This window comes from Dromiciops gliroides, chromosome 3 (genome assembly GCF_019393635.1).
Source record: "Dromiciops gliroides isolate mDroGli1 chromosome 3, mDroGli1.pri, whole genome shotgun sequence".
NCBI classification, from domain to species: domain Eukaryota; kingdom Metazoa; phylum Chordata; class Mammalia; order Microbiotheria; family Microbiotheriidae; genus Dromiciops; species Dromiciops gliroides.
The window spans coordinates 536548882-536557713 of NC_057863.1; the positions used below are offsets into that span (position 1 = coordinate 536548882).

The window sequence follows — 8832 nt, forward strand, 5'->3', positions numbered from 1 at the left end:
TTTGGCAGCTACAAAACAAGATTTATTAATGTGTTTCTTATTTGAAAGTGTATGTTTCAAAATTGATATCAGTTCAATCATATGGTATTAATCTAAAACACATAAAGGATTGCTGGCAAGCATTATATACTTTGACTTCTCTCATGAAATGAGACCTCAAGTAAAATTCATTTTAAAAGACTCAGAGAAAGAGACTGTCATAACTACATTTTGTTCTCACCACTTTATTCACTACCTTTAAAGTATTAGCTTACTAGCTGGACATGGAAGGGGAAAAAAACCCACCTTTCCCCCCCACCCCTATATTTTCTTCTGTTAGAGGAATACTTCTCCTACCGGGGAACTTAGTAGTGTTTGCAGAGCTTGTATGGCTTTAGACAGGAGTACATGTGTTTAGGGAAATCCACTGACATGTTTTTAATGCATAGTTTAATGATTTGGTCTGCCAAAAATACTAGTTACTTGATAGCCAGCCTTTGTGCCTTTCTAAACCCAATTATGCTGATCTTTAAACCAACAGACCTACTGGAGTCTACACTTAAACTCTAGGTAGGTAGGACCTTGAGAGCTTAAGTGCCCTGACATCATCTTCCAATAATTCCAGGTCACTCCCATAACATGACAAAGGATTAGTGGAGGGCTTCAGTGAAGGAGCATTACTGTAGTCCCACAGATTGTGAGGATTCTATGCTGTTTGAATGTGAGGGTTTTCCCCTCTACTGCAGAAGAAATTTAGAGCTTGGATAGTTGACTTAGAATGAAGTATAGTAACCTGAGCCCTGACAACCTGAAAAAAAGAGACAGGATCAAGACAGCAACTGAATTTGCTACGTGTCTCTTCTCAAGAGTTTTCCTAGAATGTCCTGTGTTCTGAGAATGAAGGCCAAATCTCACAGTAGTTAATAGCAGTAGACAGATCTAAGTTAGATCTTCCATTTTGGATATTCCAGGAGAATAGACTGTTTTGTTTTGTCATTGCTTCTGTTGTTCTTAACCAAGAAGATAGGTAAATGTGACTTCTGTGTTGGTGAGGCAATGAGGGTTAAGTGACTTGCCAGGGTCACACAGCTGGTAATTGTTAAGTTTCTGAGGCCGGACTTGAACTCAGATCCTCCTGAATCCAGTGCCGGTGCTTTATCCACTGCGCCATCTCGCTGCCCCTATTCATCTCATTTTACAGATATGGAAACTGAGGCACAAAGACTTCAAGGGCACACAACTAATAAACAACACAGTTGGGATTCAGACCTGAATTTCTGCCTCCAAATCCAGTGCTCTCTCCATTGTATCAGAGCTTCCCTGTTTCATTCAACAATTTCATCAATCACTCGTTCTAATGAATGAAGGCATAGATAGCAGGCTTATCAGATTTTGAGGCTGGGAGAGAGATTAAATATGTCATATAATAGAATTATGATTCATAAAGATTTCCAAGGTTTTTTCCAGCTTGAAATCAATGATACTAAGTATTTCAGTAGAGAGGTTGTTTGGAGGTAGGGGATAGCCTTAGAGTCAAAAAGACCTGGGTTTGAGCACCTCTGTTGCCCACCACGCAGTTCTAGGTCACAGATTCAGGGTAAAGAGGAGTGATCCACAGGGCAGATGCCCTAACTGTATACTGAGCAAGGAACATGTTTCAAAAGCAATTGGCAGGGGCAGCTAGATGGCGCAGTGGATAGAGCACCGGCCCAGGATTCAGGAGTACCTGAGTTTAAATCCAGCCTCAGACACTTAACACTTACTAGCTGTGTGACCCTGGGCAAGTCACTTAACCCCAATTGCCCCTCAAAAAAACAAAACAAACAAACAAAAAAAAGCAATTGGCAGCTGCGAAGCTCTGATCCCAGAAGTAGAGCGAGGCTTGGTTCTAGCCTCCAAAACAGCCTAGAAGCATGGCAGGGGAATAACCAGGGCAGAGGTCCTGGACCAAAGGGGAGCCTGCAACTCAGTCGTTCTAAACCTACAGAGACTCTTAGCAAGCTAACCGTGGCTGAGGCCTGCAACATTCTATTGAAACTCCCAACTTATCCCAGGCATTAGCCAACAGACCCTTGAAGGGCACAGGCCAGGAGGACTGTGTGCAGACCTTGCAGCAGACCACATGACTTTGGGAACTCTGAAAACTTGAGGACAGAAGCTCTGGCCAGACATCTTCCTCTCCCCAGAAGTGTGCAGAATCTTACACTTGAAAGTAAAGAAGTGGGCTGGAAGAATGCACAAAATAAATGAATGAATCAGAGCTGAATGAATGAATAAATGAAGATCTGTCATAGCAACAGAGAAGCTCAAGAAAACTCAAAAGAAGAAAATGACTTTAAAAAAAAAACCTCTACAGACAAAACTTCAAAGGAAAGAAAAATAAACCTTGGACACAAGTCCAATAAGAATTCCTAAATGAGTTAAAGCAAGAGTTTTAAAAGAACTTTTAAAATTATTTTTAAAACTAAGTGGATGGGGGGGCAGCTAGATGGCGCAGTGGTTAAAGCACCAGCCCTGGATTCAGGAATACCTGAGTTCAAATCCAGCCTCAGACACTTGACACTTAATAGCTGTGTGACCGTGGGCAAGTCACTTGACCCCCATTGCCTTAAAAAAAAAAAAAAAACTAAGTGGATGGGGGGCAGCTAGGTGGCACAGTGGATAGAGCACTGGCCCTGAAGTCAGGAGTACCTGAGTTCAAATCCGGCCTCAGACACTTAACACTTACTAGCTGTGTGATCCTGGGCAAGTCACAACACCAATTGCCTCACTAAAAAAAAAAAAAAAACTAAGTGGATGGTAGAGGAAAAAGTAGTAAAAGAAGTGAAAGATAGGGAAGATGTGAAAACAGAATTAACAACTTGGAAAAAAGAACAAAACCTTACTGAAGAAAATAACTACTTGAAATTAGAATTGAACAAATAAAAGCTAATGAAAATCAGCCTCCCTTCCCATGGTCTATAATAGGGAGCTAGTCAGTCTCTTAAAGACTTCATTTTTGCCTGCTTCTGGAATACAATCTTTAAATTTATCAGCAATTTTTTTTTTCAGTTATAGAGGGAGGGGAAGAAAATAAATGCATATTCATTATCAGAAGATCTACCCCTCTGCTGTGCCCTAAGAAGCTACCACTGCCATCTCACTGACTGGAAAAATGGCTATTGTGGGCATCATCTTGTGGTTTAGATTGTCTTCTGGAATGAAGCAAGTTAGGGAGGAGGCAGAAATCTCCCTAAAAGACATCAAGAAATAATAAAAAGTCAAAAGACAAAAAATAGAAGAAAATGTGAAGTCTCTCATAAGAAAAACAAGTGAACTGAAAAACATATTGAGGAGAGAGAATTTAAGAATCACTGGAATACCTGGGGGGTGGGGATCTTAGATATCATATCTCAAGTAATCATAAAAGAAAACTTTCCGCATATCCTAGAACCAGAAGGTAAAGTAGAAATAGGGAGAATCTGTCAGTCACCACATAAAAGAAACCCCAAAATGAGAAAAAAAAAACCATGAATCCTGTTCTGAACTGAATAAGAGCACCAAATTCAGAATAAGAGACATGATACTCCTGCCATACTCTGCCCCTGGTCAGAACAAATTTAGAATTATGACATTCAGTTCTAGATACTACATTTAAGGAAAGATATTGATAAGTTTTTGTTCCATCCAGGGGAGGATAACCAACATGGTAAGGGGCCTTGTGATCATGCCACATCAATCAATCAACAAATATTAATTAACATCCTACCATGTATTAGGTACCGAGAATACAAACACAATAGATGGAACAATCCCTGCTTGCAATGAGCTTACATTCTTTTTTTTTTTTTTTTTTTTTGCAGGGCAATGGGGGTTAAGTGACTTGCCCAGGGTCACACAGCTAGTAAGTGTCAAGTGTCTGAGGCCAGATTTGAACTCAGTTACTCCTGACTCCAGGGCTGGTGCTTTATCCTCTGCACCACCTAGCCGCCCCAAGCTTGCATTCTAGTGGGAGAAAGAAGTACCTATGTAATTATATCGAGAACAGATATGGAGAAAATAAATACATGACATGTTGGAGGGGATGTGGAAAAATTGGGATACTAATACACTGTTGGTGGAACTGTGACCGATCAGACCATTTTGGAGAAGAAATCTGGAATTAACCCATCAATACCACTATTAAGTCTGTTTACCACTGTGATCAGGGAAAAAGGAAAAACCCTACATGTTCTAAAATGTTTATAGCAGCTCTCTTTGGGGTATGAAAGACCTGGAAAATTGAGAGGATGCTGTGTGTGTGTGTGTGTGTGTGTATGTATATATATATATATATATAATATTATGTAATGTATACACACACACCACACACACACACACACACACACATAGAATGGAGGAAACAATATTTGTACTACCTAGCTCACAGGCAGATTGTGAAGTAAAGTTCTTTGGATCTCAGTGAGACTCTTTGTCTAGGTGAAGACTCATTCTGGGACATAGCCTGAGAGTGGGCCTTCAAAGGTGGATAAATCAAACATAAGATCTTGTAAGGCAGATGGGTCATATTAACAGGTAGTGATGAAGAGAAAGAACTAAGGGACTCTGACTTGAAGCAAGTGTAACAGAGTGGGTCAGGGGAGTCACTGATCCGTTTGAGGAGTTCCTCCAATTAACCAGATACAATGGCAGGGCATGAGACATTGTGCACAGGCAGCTGGGAGATGTACAAATGGGGCCTCTGGGACTCCCTCCTTGCTGACTAGCAGACTGAAAATCAGCCACCCTTCTTCCCATGATCTGTAACAGGGAGCTGGTCGGTTTCTTGAGGACTTCATTTTTGCCTGCTTTTGGAATGAAGCAAGTTAGGGGGGAGGCATAAATCCCCCCAAAATGCAATTGATAGCCACTTGCAACCAAGGCACATAGCGGTGATACATAGGAGTTTTCACTGTGCCTGAGAGGAGAGAAATTTGAGAGTGGGCTTTTCCAGCTAAACTTATAAGTGGGGTACTGAGAGGTTTCTTTAGCACATGACAGGAGCAAAAGTGTACATATCTACTCAGCCCAAGAGGGCAGTTCCAGCTTTGGGAGGTACCTTGTAGACAGCCCCAATACAAGGCTTTCTGTATTTGCGAGTTAACACTGAATCAGAGTGGGGAGGAGTGGGAGGGAGAGAGAGAAAAAGACAGAGACAGAAAGAGACAGAGACAACGTTACAGAAAAAAATACAATCCCAGTGAAAGCAGGTCTTTGTTTTCATTCCCCAAACTGTGATTGCCTTCTGGGGACAATCTAAACCAAAAGATGATGCCCAAGATAGCCATTTTTCCAGTCAGTGAGATGGCAGTGGTAGCTTCTTAGGGCACAGCAGAGGGGAAGATCTTCTGATAATGAATATGCATTTATTTCTTCCCCCTCCCCCTATAACTGAAAAAAATTGCTAATAAATTTAAAAGATTGTGTTCCAAAATGCTAATTGCATTTCCTTGTGTAAGCACCATAACAAATTCATTGTGGTTTTAGCAACAAGATGCCAATTGTATTTTAAGAGTCCAGAAACAAAAAGTGAGGTCTCAGGGGTATATAGGCTGTTATCCAAAGAAAATGCAAACTATACAGATAATTAGAAAATTAGAGCCTTTCTCAGAATTTGGAGTCAGTAATGCCTGGGTTTGTGTAATCATGGGTAAATCCCTTAATGTGTCCGAGTCTCAGTTTCCTCATCTGTAAAATGAGGGCGTTGGACCCCATGGCCTCTAAGGTCCTTTCCAAATCTAAATATATAATTCTATGAATCATAGAATCTCAGAGTTGGAACAGTCCTCAGAGGTTATCTAATCTAATCCATACCTCAATCAGACCCTCTCTACAACGTATTTGATAAATGGTCATCCAGCCTCTGAATTGACGAGGAACCCACCAGCCTCTGGGGATCAGTCCACCACTCCTATTTTTGTCCTCTGGGATCTAGAAGTCTAATACCTTTTCTTTGTGACAGCTCCTCAAATATTTCGAGACAACTATCATCCCACCCCTCCCAAGTCTTTTCTTCTCCAAGTAAAAAAATTCCCAGTCCCTTCAGGAACGTATTATATATATGGCATGATTTCTAGTCTTCTTAGCCACGATCCAAATTTGTCAATGTGCTTTCTAAAATGTGGTGTCCAGAACTGAGCCCCAAACTCCAGAGGTGATCTGACCAAGGCAAAGTCCAATAAATCCATCACCCCCTTGTTCTGAACATTTTTGTTGCTGTTCAGTCATTTTTACTCATGTCCTACTGTCCATGAAACCATTTGGGATTTTCCTGGCAAAGATACTGGAGTGGCTTGCCATTTCCTTCTACAGCTCATTTTACAGATGAGGAAACTGAGGCAAACAGGGTTAATTTACTTACCCAGGGTCACCCAGCTAGTAAGTGTCTGAGACCAGATTTGAACTCGGGAAGATGAGTTTTCCTGACCCCACTACATCCACTGATCCACCTACCTGCCCATTCTGAACACAACCCTTCTAGTAATACAACTGAATATGACACTATTGATTCAGTTGACTTACTGCCCACCTTCACTTTTTTTTCATATGTATTGTTGTGTAATTGATATTGTCCTTTCCACCTCATATGCGACCCTTTCTCTCTACTCACACCTTCATTCAGACCTTCATTACCTCTTGCCTAGATTATTTCAACAGTTTCCTAATTGCTCTCCCTAGCTCAAGTCTCCTGGTTCATCAGTCCTTCACTCTGCTGCCAACATGATTTTTCTTAAATACAAATAAATCTGACCATGTCATTCCCCTACTCAATAACCTCTAGTGACTCCCTATTGCTAATGAAAATAATAATATAATATATAAGTCCTTTGTTCAACCCTTCACAATGTGCCAAAATCTTTTTCCAGCCTCATTGTACATTATTTTCCTCTCCTGCATTCTGTGATCCAGAAAAAAATGGCCTTCTCTTATGTTTTCCACACAACATTCTTTTCCCATCTCCACTAGCTGTCCTGGATACCTAGGACATATTCCCTCTTCACCCCTGCCTCATAAAGACCTTCTCTTCCTTCCATACATAAGTCAATTCTCACTTTCTAATAAACTTTCTGCATGCCCTTGTCTACTAGGGGCCCTTCCCCTCTCCCAAATTAACCATGAATTTAGCTTCTTTGCATTTATTTATATTTATTCTGCAGGGCAGCTAGGTGGCACAGTGATAGAGCTCTGGCCCTGAAGTTGGGAGGACCAGAGTTCAAATCTTACCTCACACACTTACTAGCTGGGTGACCCTGGGCAAGTCACTTAACCCCCAGTTGCCTTAGAACATCCAGGGCCCATCTCCAGTAGTCCTGATGTCTATCTTGCCACTGGACCCCAGATGGCTCTGGAGGAGAGAGAAAATGATGACCTTGCACAGCCCTCCCTCACTTAAATCTGATTCGCTGTGAGTCTCATGACATTTTCAAGAACAAAGGACAAGCAACAACAATAATTTATTCTACATATAACTATATAAGTATGTTATCCCCACCCCATTCAAAATATGTCTTTGTGAGTAAAGATTGTTTCTTCTATTATTTTGTATTTCCAATGCAACACAGTGTAAGTAATATTGGAATGAAATGAATTTTTGAATAAGTCAACAAGTATCCATGGCAGACACTGTCCTAGGCACTTGAGTATATAAAGACAAAAAAACAATTCCTGTCCTCAGGAGCCTATACTCTAGTTCAGAAAACAGTATTTGAAGATAAGTAAATATAAACAATGTAATTTGAAAGGGGTTACAACCAACAGCTGGGGGAATCAAAGAAGGCTTCTTTTAGGAGTGGCCTTGACTTGACCCATTGAAGGAAGCTAGTGGTTCAAGTGTCACAGGGGGAAGGGGATTCATCCTAGGCATGGGAGACAACTTGTATAAATACATAAAGGGAAGATACAGGATGTTGTGAATAAGAACAGCAAGTGGGCCAGTTTTACCAGAAGATGGAATACATAAGGAAAAGTCCATGTATAATCCACCTGAAAAGATCAGTTTGAGCTAATTGTGAAAGGCTTTAAATAGAAAACACAGGAGTCTGGATTGTTTTATCCTAATGTAATAGTGAGCTACTGAGGCTTCATGAGCAGGGGGAGTGGCCATCATTAGATCTGTGCTTTGGGCACATCAATTTGGCTGCTAGTGAAAGAAGATTAGTCGAAGAAAAAGGGGAAGCAGGATGCAGGGAAGACGACTGGGGGAGGGGCATTGCAATGGTTTCCTAAGAGAGGTGAGGGCCTGAATTATGGTGGTGACCAAGTAGACATATAAAGCTGGATATGAGAGCTATCAGGGAGGGCAGGACCTGATATGACTCCTTTGTCCTATAATTATATACCTAACTCTTGAACCCCAGTGTAGATTTTACATTTATCCCCATGAATTTTCATCTAATTAGATGGATACCAAGCTTATACCATAAGCTCCCTGAGGGCAGACAACTAGTTTTGTTTGATGTTCGTAGATCCATCATGCAGTAGGCACTTAATGAATATTTGATTATTTTTTCTGCCTTAGCATTCTATTGTGAGGGCCAAAATTTGATATACAGAGCGTTATTTGGGTGGAACTCACCTTAATATTGGGGTCCTGGAAATATGAGGGACCTTTTATGGTTCTCCCTCTGCTCTGAACTGCCCTTTTAGATATTTCTCCCAGGCCAATAAGAAAGTAGCCTTTAAGCTTTAGTTCCCAAAAGGATCTGATTTATTACTTGGGAATTAAATTAAACAACAAAGGTGAAACTGATAAAAAATCAAAGATAAGATAAGGAAATAGGAAAATAGAAATACAGATAAATGCTCTTACCTCTAAACTTAGCGTATTAGGGTTTT

At 40.7% G+C, this 8832-nt stretch overlaps 1 pseudogene; it reads left to right on the top strand.

Annotated features, from left to right (window-relative positions):
* The window catches only part of LOC122747903, a 28325-nt pseudogene extending 26220 nt beyond the window's left edge, over nt 1–2105 (top strand).
* The last annotated feature ends 6727 nt before the right edge of the window (nt 2106–8832 follow it).